This window comes from Echinops telfairi, unplaced genomic scaffold (assembly GCF_000313985.2).
Source record: "Echinops telfairi isolate 266 unplaced genomic scaffold, ASM31398v2 ScPeMD7_655;HRSCAF=1070, whole genome shotgun sequence".
In the NCBI taxonomy this organism is placed as follows: Eukaryota; Metazoa; Chordata; class Mammalia; order Afrosoricida; family Tenrecidae; genus Echinops; species Echinops telfairi.
Window position 1 is genome coordinate 14250703 of NW_022104553.1, and position 10907 is coordinate 14261609.

The 10907-nt window shown below is 49.4% G+C and overlaps 2 non-coding genes across 2 annotated transcripts; one reads left to right on the forward strand and one right to left on the reverse strand.

Annotated features, from left to right (window-relative positions):
* On the reverse strand, positions 1-107 carry LOC115870458. The gene has a single exon (XR_004046723.1). It is a non-coding gene; the product is annotated as a U6 spliceosomal RNA (small nuclear RNA).
* Positions 108-6556: 6449 nt separating this feature from the next.
* LOC115870374 lies at positions 6557-6663 on the forward strand. The gene has a single exon (XR_004046656.1). It is a non-coding gene; the product is annotated as a U6 spliceosomal RNA (small nuclear RNA).
* The last annotated feature ends 4244 nt before the right edge of the window (positions 6664-10907 follow it).

Genomic DNA, 10907 nt, shown 5'->3' on the forward strand with positions numbered 1-10907 from the left:
TTAAATATGGAACGCTTCACGAATTTGCGTGTCATCCTTGCGCAGGGGCCATGCTCATCTTCTCTGTATCATTCCAATTTTAGTATATGTGCTGCCGAAGCGAGCACGATGCTTCTTTTTTAAAAAATCTATTCTGCCACTCTGTGACCTTTTTTTTTAAATCATTTTGTTAAAAATAAGTTTAGTGGTTTGAAATTTTACATTTGTGTTAGTTAACCTTTTGAGAAAAAATGTATTTACATTTCAAACGCTTGAATGCCACTGCATCTTCCTTTCCGGTAATGACAGTTCTCCACCGACTGTCACCAGGAATGATGCAGAAGAAGAGCTGCAGCAGGCAGACTTGGGGTCTCCACTGCTCCCAGGGACACGCCACTCTCTCCTGTCTGTAGACTCACTCGCCAAGCCACAACGCCCAGATACAGGGCAGTGACATGACCACAAACCCTTTGAGAATGAGCGCAGGTCATGATCATGCTAGAAATAGGAAACAGAAAAGTGAATCCCGCAAAAGAGAAAAAGTAAGGATTTTGTTGTTAAGAAGTGATTTCTCACGGCAGAGTAGTAGAACATGATTTGGCTACCGCTTAAGATCAGGCCCACCAAAAATCATATCATTGTGAATGAGGGGGAGTGTGGGGTGGGGACCCAAAATCCATCTGTAGGCAACTGGACATCCCTTACAGAAGGGCCGCACGGAGGAGATGAGCCAGTCAGGGTGCAGTGTAGCAATGATGAAACATACAACTTTCCTTTATTTCTTTAATGCTCCACCCCCCCCCCCTGACTATCATGATCCCAATTCTACCATTCAAATCCAGCTAGATCAGAGGATGCACACTGGTGCAGATAGGAACTGGAAACACAGGGAATCCAGGACAGATGAACCCCTCAGGACCAGTGTTGAGAGTGGCGATACCAGGAGGATGGGTGGCTGGAGGGTGGGGTGGAAAGGGGGAACCAATTACAAGGATCTACATATAACCTCCTCTCTGGGGGATGAACAACAGAAAAGTGGGCGAAAGGAGATGTCAGACAGTGTAAGACATGACAAAATAATAATACTTTATAAATTATCAAGAGTTCATGGGGGTGGGGGAGGGAGGGAGGAGAACAATGAGGAGTTGATACCAAGGGCTCAAGTAGAAAGCAAATGTATTGAGAATGAGGATGGCAACAAATGTACCAATGTGCTTGCCACACTGGATGGAAGGATTGTGCTAAGACTTGTACGAGCCCCCAGTAAAATGATTAAAAAGAAGATTAGGTCTCCACACTTGGTTCATTTGGCTGTGGTGTAGACAGTGCACTGGCAAAAGGCCAGAATCTCAGGGCGGTGGCAGCTGGTTAGCCCAGACCAGGTGGTGGTGCCAGCTCGGGCCATGCAGCCAATACATGGAAGAACCAGGATTCAAATCCAACTCCACTCCAGCCCACGTTCCTTCCCCACACAAGAGTGCCTCATGGCACCCTGTACCTTTAACTTCATTTATTCCTTCAGCAAGTTCGTCTGAGGCTTGGTTATGCACCAGAATCTGTGCCAGGTCTTGATGCTCCCTTAGAGCAGAGGAGGAAGAGGAGGCCATGGTTTCAAGTTGGGGTGCAATGGGAGGGTGGGGTTGCGGTGGGTGTAACAGTCTGGGTAAAGGTATGTCATAAATAGATAAGTCCGGTGCCCAGCATTGGAACTTTAGGGTTTGGGTGAGCTATAGTGGACAGTAAGGAGCCCTGGTGGCCGCTAGCTAGAAAGTTGGTGATAGGAGCCCATCCAGTAGCTCCATTAGAACTGTGGTGGCATAGTGGGTCACATGTTGGCCTGCTAAGCACAGGTTTGGGGTTCAAACCCACCAGCTGCTCTTTGGAAGAAAGATGAGGCTTTCTGCTCCCATGACGATTTACACTCTCAGGAACTCACAGAGGCAGTTATCTGTCATATAGGGTCGCTATGAGGCAGAAAGGAGCTCTGGTGACAAGGTGGTTACTTCTTGACTGCTAACTTCAAGGTCAGCAGTGTGAAACCAACAGCAGCTCTGTGGGAGAAAGAGGAGGCTTCCTACACCCTTAAAGAATTGCAGTCTGGGGCAAAATGGGTGCATGAGCAAATGTGGTGAAGAAAGTTATTGGTGCCCGGCTATTAAAAGATATAGCTTCGGGGGTATTAAAGGCTTGAAGTTAAACAAGCAGCCATTTAGCAGGGAAGCAACAAAGCCCAGATAGAAGAAGCACACTGGCCTGAGTGATCATGAGGTGTTGATGGGAAGAGGTATCAGAAGTTCAAAAACAAGCAGCCAAATCAATGTGAAGGGGCGTGGATGTAAGATCATTGGACAGTTCCTCTCAGAAGGGCCACACAGAAGGGATGACAAATCCAGGGTGTAGTATAGCCCTGATGAACCACACAACTATCCTCTAGCTCTTTAATATTTCTTCCCCTTACTATTACGGTTTTTATTTGTTTTATCTCATTAATCATGTTAGATTTCCACATGTTCATTTGTATATATTTAAGATCATTTGGTACATGAAAGCCAAGCTAGATAACCCTTCAGAAACAGTAACAGGAGTAATGGTTCCCTGGGGGTATGGGAAGAGAGCCTGGGGAAGGGGGAGTAGGGAGCTCATAGCATTGATGAGTGTATAACCCCACTCGATGGGGTCAAACAACAGAGTTGTATGTGAATGGTTATACTGGATTGCAGAAGATTTGGCAACAAACAAACAAACAACAAACAAAAACTATTATGGGGGGCGGGAAAGGGTTCCTAGGGGAGAGGGTGGGGGAGGGAGGGGATAAAAGGGAGCTGTTATCATGGAGTTCAAGAAGAAAGAAAATGTTTTGAAGCTGACTGTGGTAGCAATTGTACACTACTGCTTGATGTGATTGGGCTGCGGATTGTTATAATATCTGTAAGAGCTCCCAATAAAATGATCAAAATTTATATTAAAAAAAAAGAATTACAGTCTCAGAAACCCACAAGGGCTGCTGGCAGTGAGAAAGAAAAGAATGAGTCAGAATTGACTTCATGACAGTGCCTTTGAGTAGCTCTGTGGGAGAAGGCCTAGTGATGTGTATCCAGGGAGATCACAGCCGTGGAAACCCTATGCTGCTGCTGTTAGGTGCCGTCCAGCCGGTTGTGACTCACAGCGTCCCTATGACAGCAGAAGGAAACACTGCCTGGTGTTGTGCATCCTCACGATTGCTGTTATCTTTGCGCCCACTTGACAGCCAGTGTGTCGGTCCGTCTTGTTCAGGGTCTTCCTAGTTTTTGCCGCTCCCCCACGTTATCACTGAGATCTGTCTTTCGGGATTGATCTCTCCTGGTTAAATCCAAGGCATGTGAGATGAAGTCTCGCCCTCCTCACTTCCCAGGAGCTCCTGATGGATTTCTTCCGAGACGATTTGCTTATTCTTCTGGCAGCCCCTGGTACTTCAATAGTTCCCCCAGCAGCAAAATTCTTCCTCAATGTGAACGAGATACCATGACTTGGATGGGGCACGTCATTGGCCCCGGAGTGACATCCTTGCTCATCAACACTTTCCAGAGGTATTGTGCAGCAGATTTGACCAGTGCAAGATGCCGTTTGATTTCCTGATGTGGCTTCCAAGAGCACTGGTTGTGGATCCCAGCAAGATGCAACCCTTCACTTTAATCTTTCTCCATTTATCATGATGTCATCGATAGGGCCAGCTGTGAGGATGTGGTCCCCTTTCATTGAGCTGTAATCCATACTGAAGGCTGCAGTCCTTGACCTTCATCGGCAAGGGCTTCAAGTCCTTCTCACGTTCAGCAAACACGGTTGCGTTGTCCGCATAGCTTAGGTTGTCAATAAGCTTTCCTGCAATCCTGAGGCTGAGTTCTTCTTCATCTAGTCTAGCTTCCCTGATTATTTGCTCAGAATACAGATAAAGCATGATGGAAGGATACAACCCTGACACATAGCTTTCCTGACCTTAAACCTCAATATCCTTGTTCTGTTCAGACAACTGCTTCGTGATCTATGTGCAGATTTCACCCCTAATCGGTGGAGAAATTGGATAGTTGATTCTCATTGTTTGCAGTGGTCAGTCTGTACAGAGGCCCAGTCTTCCACGCACGCTGTGAGTTAGACTGGACTTGTTGGCAGGAGGTTTATGATCTATAAAGGAGCCGTGGTGGTGCAATGGTTAAGAACTTGGCTGCTGCCCGAAAGGTGGACACTTTGAAAGGCCCGGTGACAAGCTTCCATGAATATGGCAGCCTAGCAAGCCCCATGGGGCAGCTCTACTCCGTCACACAGGGTTACTGTGCATTGAAGTCAACTCAACTGACATCTGTGTCAGCCTGGGTAGACTCGAGAAACAAGTCCATAGGAACTCATATGTGTATAAGAGAGAGTTTTCTATAAAGGGTAACTGTACATTAAGAAAGCATCCCAGTCCAGTCCAAGCCCATACATCAGATACTAGCCCATATGTCCGATACCAATCTATAAAGCCCTCTTCAGACTCATTAATACATGCAATGACGCTGAGTGCAGGACGGTCACAGGCCACGGGTAGAAAGTCTTTGGATCCAGTGGCGTTGGCAGCATGTCAGCGCAGGCAGGGGTCTCTTACATGGCTTCTCCAGTCCCCAGAGCCCGGGTCTATCAGCGTAGTGCTGTGTCTTGTCAGTAAAGCGTCTCCAAAGAAGTGAAGCGAGAGAGAGAGAGAGAGAGAGAGAGAGAGAGAGAGAGAGACCCTGACTACGGCCTCCAGGAGGAAATACTGGATTCTTCGAATTCTCGCCAGAAAGCCATGCCCAGACAGAGGTCTCGCTGGCCATGACCCGATTGACAGAGTGAACTCCACCCGCTCACGGTTCATCCTCTCAAGTCCCAAATCGACACCATATCATGTAACTACTACAACATCTAACAATACAACAATAATAGCCGGTTTTGACTCAACTCGGCCAACAGGGAATTAGCCAATGCCACACCAACCACATTGGGCTACTCACATTTTCACGGCTCGCCGAAGGTGCCGGTTCTTAAATTTTGCAAAAGTGGGGCCACTACTGATTTGGTGTCATAAGTAAGTCTCGGCTAGTAGGTGAGCTACCAAACACAGACCCCAAGAATAACGAGGCTCTGTCTCACAGAAGTTGCGAGAATTAAATGGACTGATATGTGTACATTACTTAGCCCAGTGCCTGGCAAGTGGCCCTCAAACCTGAGCCAAGCATCCATTTACCTTCCCCTCACAGAGAAGGAAAGTGAGGCTCAAAGCCTTCGAAGGAACACCCTCCCTGGCCGCCTTGGCGCAGCATCATTGGCCTGGAGTGAAGGGAGGGTTCTCTGGAGAGCATCTGAGCCCGTGGTTCCCCAGCTGGGAAGTTTGCCAGAACCTGAGCCAGGCTTCCTGCCTCATCATGTCCCAGCTGGGCGACCTGGGGCAAGCTTTGCTCCTCATTCAGAACTTCGGCCTTACCATTGCTGTTCCCTCAGCTGACAAAAATCCATTTGCATTTCAAAGCGCTTCCTTCAAGTGGACTTCTCAGAAACCTGGGAACTCCTACCTGGCTCTATTTTGTTGGGTTTGTTTGGGGCTTTTTGCAATCACCAAATCATCAAGTTCTCACCTAGTGCTGGGCAGCCTGCTGTCAAAGGAAGTCTCTCTCAGTCTACCCGAGACTCCCAGGGCCAGGGCTAGGGCTGCCCTCCCATTTCTCAGATGAGGAAGTGGAGGCGCAACAATGCTTGGTGACCATCCAGCATCCCTCAGGCTGGCTGTGAGCAAGCAGGGCTCAGGTCCAGTTCTCCAGAGCCCAGGCCCACTTGGGGGTCCTGGGACAGTGGAGCGGTGACCACAGAGATTCTGACTTCGTTTTCTAAGTGCTGCTATAACAGAAAGGCCCCATGTGGGTGACTTTAAATACCAGAGATTGTTTCAGCATCCTGGAGGCTGAAATTCCAAATCAGCGCTCAGATATATTCTTTATTAGTTTTTTATTAGACACATTCTTTGTTAGACATATTCTTTGTTCCTCGGCTTGTGGAGGATCTTCATGTGGAATCTGTCTTTGGTGTGTGTGTGTGTGTCTGTGTCTAACCTGCTCTTTTTAGAACTCCTGAGTGATTGGGCTTAAGAAACTAGATGGTGGCCAGCTGTCAGAAAGAACAGCATCTGAGGTCTTACAGTTTGTCTTCCAGCAAGCAGCCATCTAAACGGGGTGTCAACTAAGTCCACATGGAAGAAGCACACCAGCCTGTGTGGTCCGAGGATTGCAAATAATATCATCCAAATGGAAAGGAGAGAATGGTCTTAGAGCTTAAATTGTGAACACCTGTTTGGAGAAGGCTATAGACGACAGTGGAAATCTAAGATCCATGATAGCGTCCACAGTGAGTGCAGGGATGTGAACAGCCCTGTTATCAGTCGGGGGGCATCGTAAAGTTGGTTAATGCAGAGGTAGTTAGGTAAAAATGTGCCATCTTATCATATGACCTCCCTTTTGACTTTTGACCCATTTTAAAGCTGTTTTAGTTTAAAAGGAAAAAGGGAAGGGGAAACACGTGGATTAAGACCCCCTGAGTGCTCGCTTCGGCAGCACATATACTAAAATTGGAACGATACAGAGAAGATTACCATGGCCCCTACGCAAGGATAACACGCAAATTTGTGAAGCATCCCATAGGGGAAAAATAAAAAAGACCCTGCTGAATCCCCTCTGACCATGGACCAGGGATGTGAATAGCCTTGTTAATGTGCAGAAAGTGGACTGTTGCAGATGCAGTTAAGTTAAAATGTAGCACCCTGCCATTAGATTTCCTTATGATCCGTTTACCATAAATTAGTACTAGCTTTTAATATTTTCTGCTCTCTTTTTGATTGAGGTTTTTATCTGTTTTACTTTGTTATTCTTGTTAGGTCTTCATTCATTCATTAATTGTATATGAAATCCAAGATAAGTACATCTCTAGAGACAGTAACTGGATTAATGGATCCTTGGCAGGAGAATGGGGGGAAATAGGGAGCTAATAACAATGGGTTTAAGGATAAAGAAAATATTCTAATGTTGACTGTGGGATGTACAACTCTTCTTGTGATTGAACTATTGAATTGCATGATATGTGAATTGTATGGCAATAGACTGTTAAAAAAAAGTGATTCGATTTAGCGCTCACCATCAGGTATGAGGAGCCCTGGTGGCATAGCGGGTTACATATTGGGTTGTTCACCCCAAGGTCAGCAGTTTGAAACCACCAGCTGCTCCCTGAGAGCAAGAGGAGGCTGTCTGCTCCCATAAAGAGCTGCAGTCTCAGAACCCCCAGGGGCAGTTCTCCCGTCCTGTAGGGTCACTGTGACCCAAAGTCAGCTCAGTGGAAGTGAATTACAGTTACATCAGGCAGGATCTAGAACCATAACAATGAAGGTTGTCTTCCTAAACAGGGGGATATGCACAGTACTAGGGGACAGCATTCCAACCCACCCTTGAAGGCCCACGATTTTATTCCTAACAGGGCTTCAGGATTGCCGAATGAAGCCCTGTGTGACTAGCTAGACTGTGGCTGCCGGAGCTGAAACTGCGATTGGAGCTCAGCTCTTGCCCTTAAGGAGCGCTGTGCTAGGGAGATGAGGCTTGGGGTGGGTGAGGAGATGACACGAAGAATAAGATGAGGACCTGGGTGGGCTTTTCAGAAAGTACACCTGATGCTATTGGGGGACTTGATGGCTTTTCGCCGAGTCAGTGTGAGTCTGAGCTGGAAGGACTGTGCAGGTTGGGAGTGTGGCCTCCAGCGCTCAGAACCCCCGCACACCACGTCCCCAGCCTGGGTTCACAGTCCTCCAGTCACAGGGAGCTCACTGCCTGGTGGGGCCAGCATGCTTTGCAGGGACAGCTGCTTGAAAGCTTTCTGTGCACAGAGCCCCCCCTCTGCTTCACAGCAGCAGCAGCAGCAACACACACACACACACACACACACACACACACACACACACACACACACGTGTACACGCACCCTTGGTTCCTCTGGCCTCTCCATACTGGGATATTCACAGTCTCAGTTTCCCCAGAGATAAACATTCGGCTTCCAGCTTCCCAAAGACCTGGAGTGGAAACAGAGCAACAGGCCCGGGCCTGCCAGCTCCCAGACCCAGGGTATCAGGGTTCGTGAGGGAGGACTGGGCCCATTTCTGCCTGGTGAGCCACAGGGCTGGGGCAGGAAGAAGATCCATCAGAGCAGGGGAAAGACCAACGTAAGAGATGAGTGGGACAGACAGACAGCGCGGGCAGGTAAGACCGTTGTGACCGAGAATGAGGGTCCATTCAAGAACCATTCCTTGAGCCAGGCACTGTGTTTGGCACTCGATGAACCAAAATACAACCCAAACCCACCGCCATCGAGTCATCCCAACTCCTGGTAGCCCTAGATAGGGTTGCCAAGGCTGGACATCTCGCCAGGAGCAGATAGCTTCAGCTCTCTCCCAAGGAGCCGGTGGTGGCTTTTAACCACCAGCCTTCAGGTTAGCCATCTATCGCTTACCCACCAGTGCCACCAGGGCTACAGAGTCCTTTACTTGACACACAGCCGAGAACAAAGCAGACTGAAGTCCCTGCCCTGTGAACACGGGCTTTCTGGACAAATGGGTTGTGTTGTTAGTGTGACTCCAGTCTGAGTCCATTCTGACTCATAAGAACCCAGTGTGACTGAACAGAGCTGTCCCAGAGGGCTTCCTGGGCTGTCGTCTTGGTGGGAGCACGTCTTGAGCCTTGTCTCCAGATCCACGCTGTAGAGAAGTTGGGAACAGGGAAGGAGGGGAAAGTGCAGAAGACTGAGGAGGGCGGGCTGCGATCCGCAGTGGAGCAGTGAGAGGCAGGGCAGGTCCCTGGGCAGGTGGCAGTGAGGAGAGGCTTGAAGGGGTGAGGTCGGAACCACGTCAGCATCTGGGGAAGAGCATTTCAGACAGACGGAGAGACAAGTGCGAAGGCCCTGGGGTGGGAGTGTGCTTGATGGACAACGGGTGGCTGGAAGCCCCAGTTTCACTCGCTGTGGTATGGGGGCTGGTAAATCTCCTGGGGGACTGTGAGGAGACTGAGGTTGAAGTTTGCAGATGACCCAGCCCAGCGCTGGCCCAAGGGGCTGCAAATGCTAGTGATGGCTATCCTGAGGGGTCTGGGTCAGGTTTAAGGTGAACATGATCAAACCAGAGTTTAGTTTGGGCTTGGACTAGTTCAGGGCTGTGGTGTCCAACCATGGCTGTGAAAGGGAATTGCTCAAGGGATTTTAAAAAGGCCAATACCTATTCCCATCCCCAGGAAGTTCGGATGTAATTGATTGGGGGCTGAGTTCGGGTATTGGGGTTTTTTAAAAGTTCCTTGTGTGATGTAGGGCCTTCCCAAGGGCTCGATATAGATACCTTCTAAACCCTTCCTCTCGGTGAAGCGGCGGTTCTCCGAGTGGGGTGTGGGACCAGCAGAGCAGCACCAGCATCACATGGGAGGCGGCTAGAAAGGCCCAACCTCACGCCCCTCCCCCCGCAGATTCTGGCTCCTAGGGACCTCACATGGCAGAGGGGAGCTGCCCTAGAGGGTTCCTTTCCTAGGCTGCCATCTGTAGGGGGAGGAGCCCTGGTGACAGTGAATCACAAGATTGGCGGTTCAAATCCTGAGGGAGAATGAAATCCTGAAATGAGACTTTCTGCTCCCGTAAAGATTTACAGCCTCCAGGGCAGTCCTACTCCGCCCGCATCGAATGGACACAACAGCCGTGCATGTGTTCATTTGCTTTTCATCTTGATGGGAGCAACGCCCTAGGCCTTTTCTCTGGAGGAGTGGCTGCCAGGTTTGAACTGCCGCCCTTTGCTTAACGATTATGTCACCCGGGCCCCTGGTGTCCAGTGACTGAACCACTGGGGGGGCGGTTCTGATGCACATTCACGTTTCTAGACCACTGCAGCTCAGCACGGCCCTCATGATCATGGTTGGCCCTATGGAGTTTCCAGTTTCTCAGTCTCAGTGAGCCACGCCTCAGGAGCTGTGAGCAGGAAGTCTCCTGGGACAGGGCCGGTGGTCTCTTACTCACCACAGGGTCTACAGGCCAGCACGACACCACGATGCCCCCGGTGGTAATAGATGCGTGCAGGGAGAGTGAGATGCTGTTAGATGCTGGTGGAGAGGGGACCAGATTGAAAGAGTGCAGCCTATTCCACCCCGTTACTCTGTGGGGTGCTGGGAACTGGGAGGAGGCTCCTTTTCAATCTCTTTCTATCCCAAGAGCCCAGAGCGCATGAACAGCGCTTCAAGCCAAGTGTAAGACTAGCGTGTTGAGAGTTTGAAGATACAGATTGCGGGCACGAGTGGGCCGTTGAACACTGTGTGCCGGGTTCCACCTTTGGTGGAACTCATATAGCCCTGGCTGGATGGAGTCTGACCCTGTAGGAACTGCCCCGCAGGATCTCAAAGGCTGTCATGGATTTCCAGTGCCCAGTGTGCCACATCTTTCTGGTAGGTTCCAACTGCACGCCCTTCAGTTGAATCACCAAGTGATGAGGGCTTCTTACCAGGCACCCCAGAAGACGGCAGGGACACAGTCTGTTTGTGGGTCTCTAACGGGTGTGCGAATGTGACCGTGGGCACACTGCTTGACGGACCATTTTGGAGATGCTGCTAAACAACTTCAAACTTACACTCCAATGACAAGAATGGTACTCAGACCTTCAAACCAGGAAGCACAGGATACCGTTGGTCTACAGACTCTTCAAGTTTTGCTCCTTGCCCCCAGGAACACCCTCATGATGCTACGGAGCAGAAGTTGCAGCCCCTGTGCATCCAAACAAAGCAGAAGTTACAGCCCCTGTGCATCCAAACAAAGCAGAAGTTACAGCCCCTGTGCATCCAAACAAAGCAGAAGTTGCAGCCCCTGTGCATCCAAACAGAGCAGAA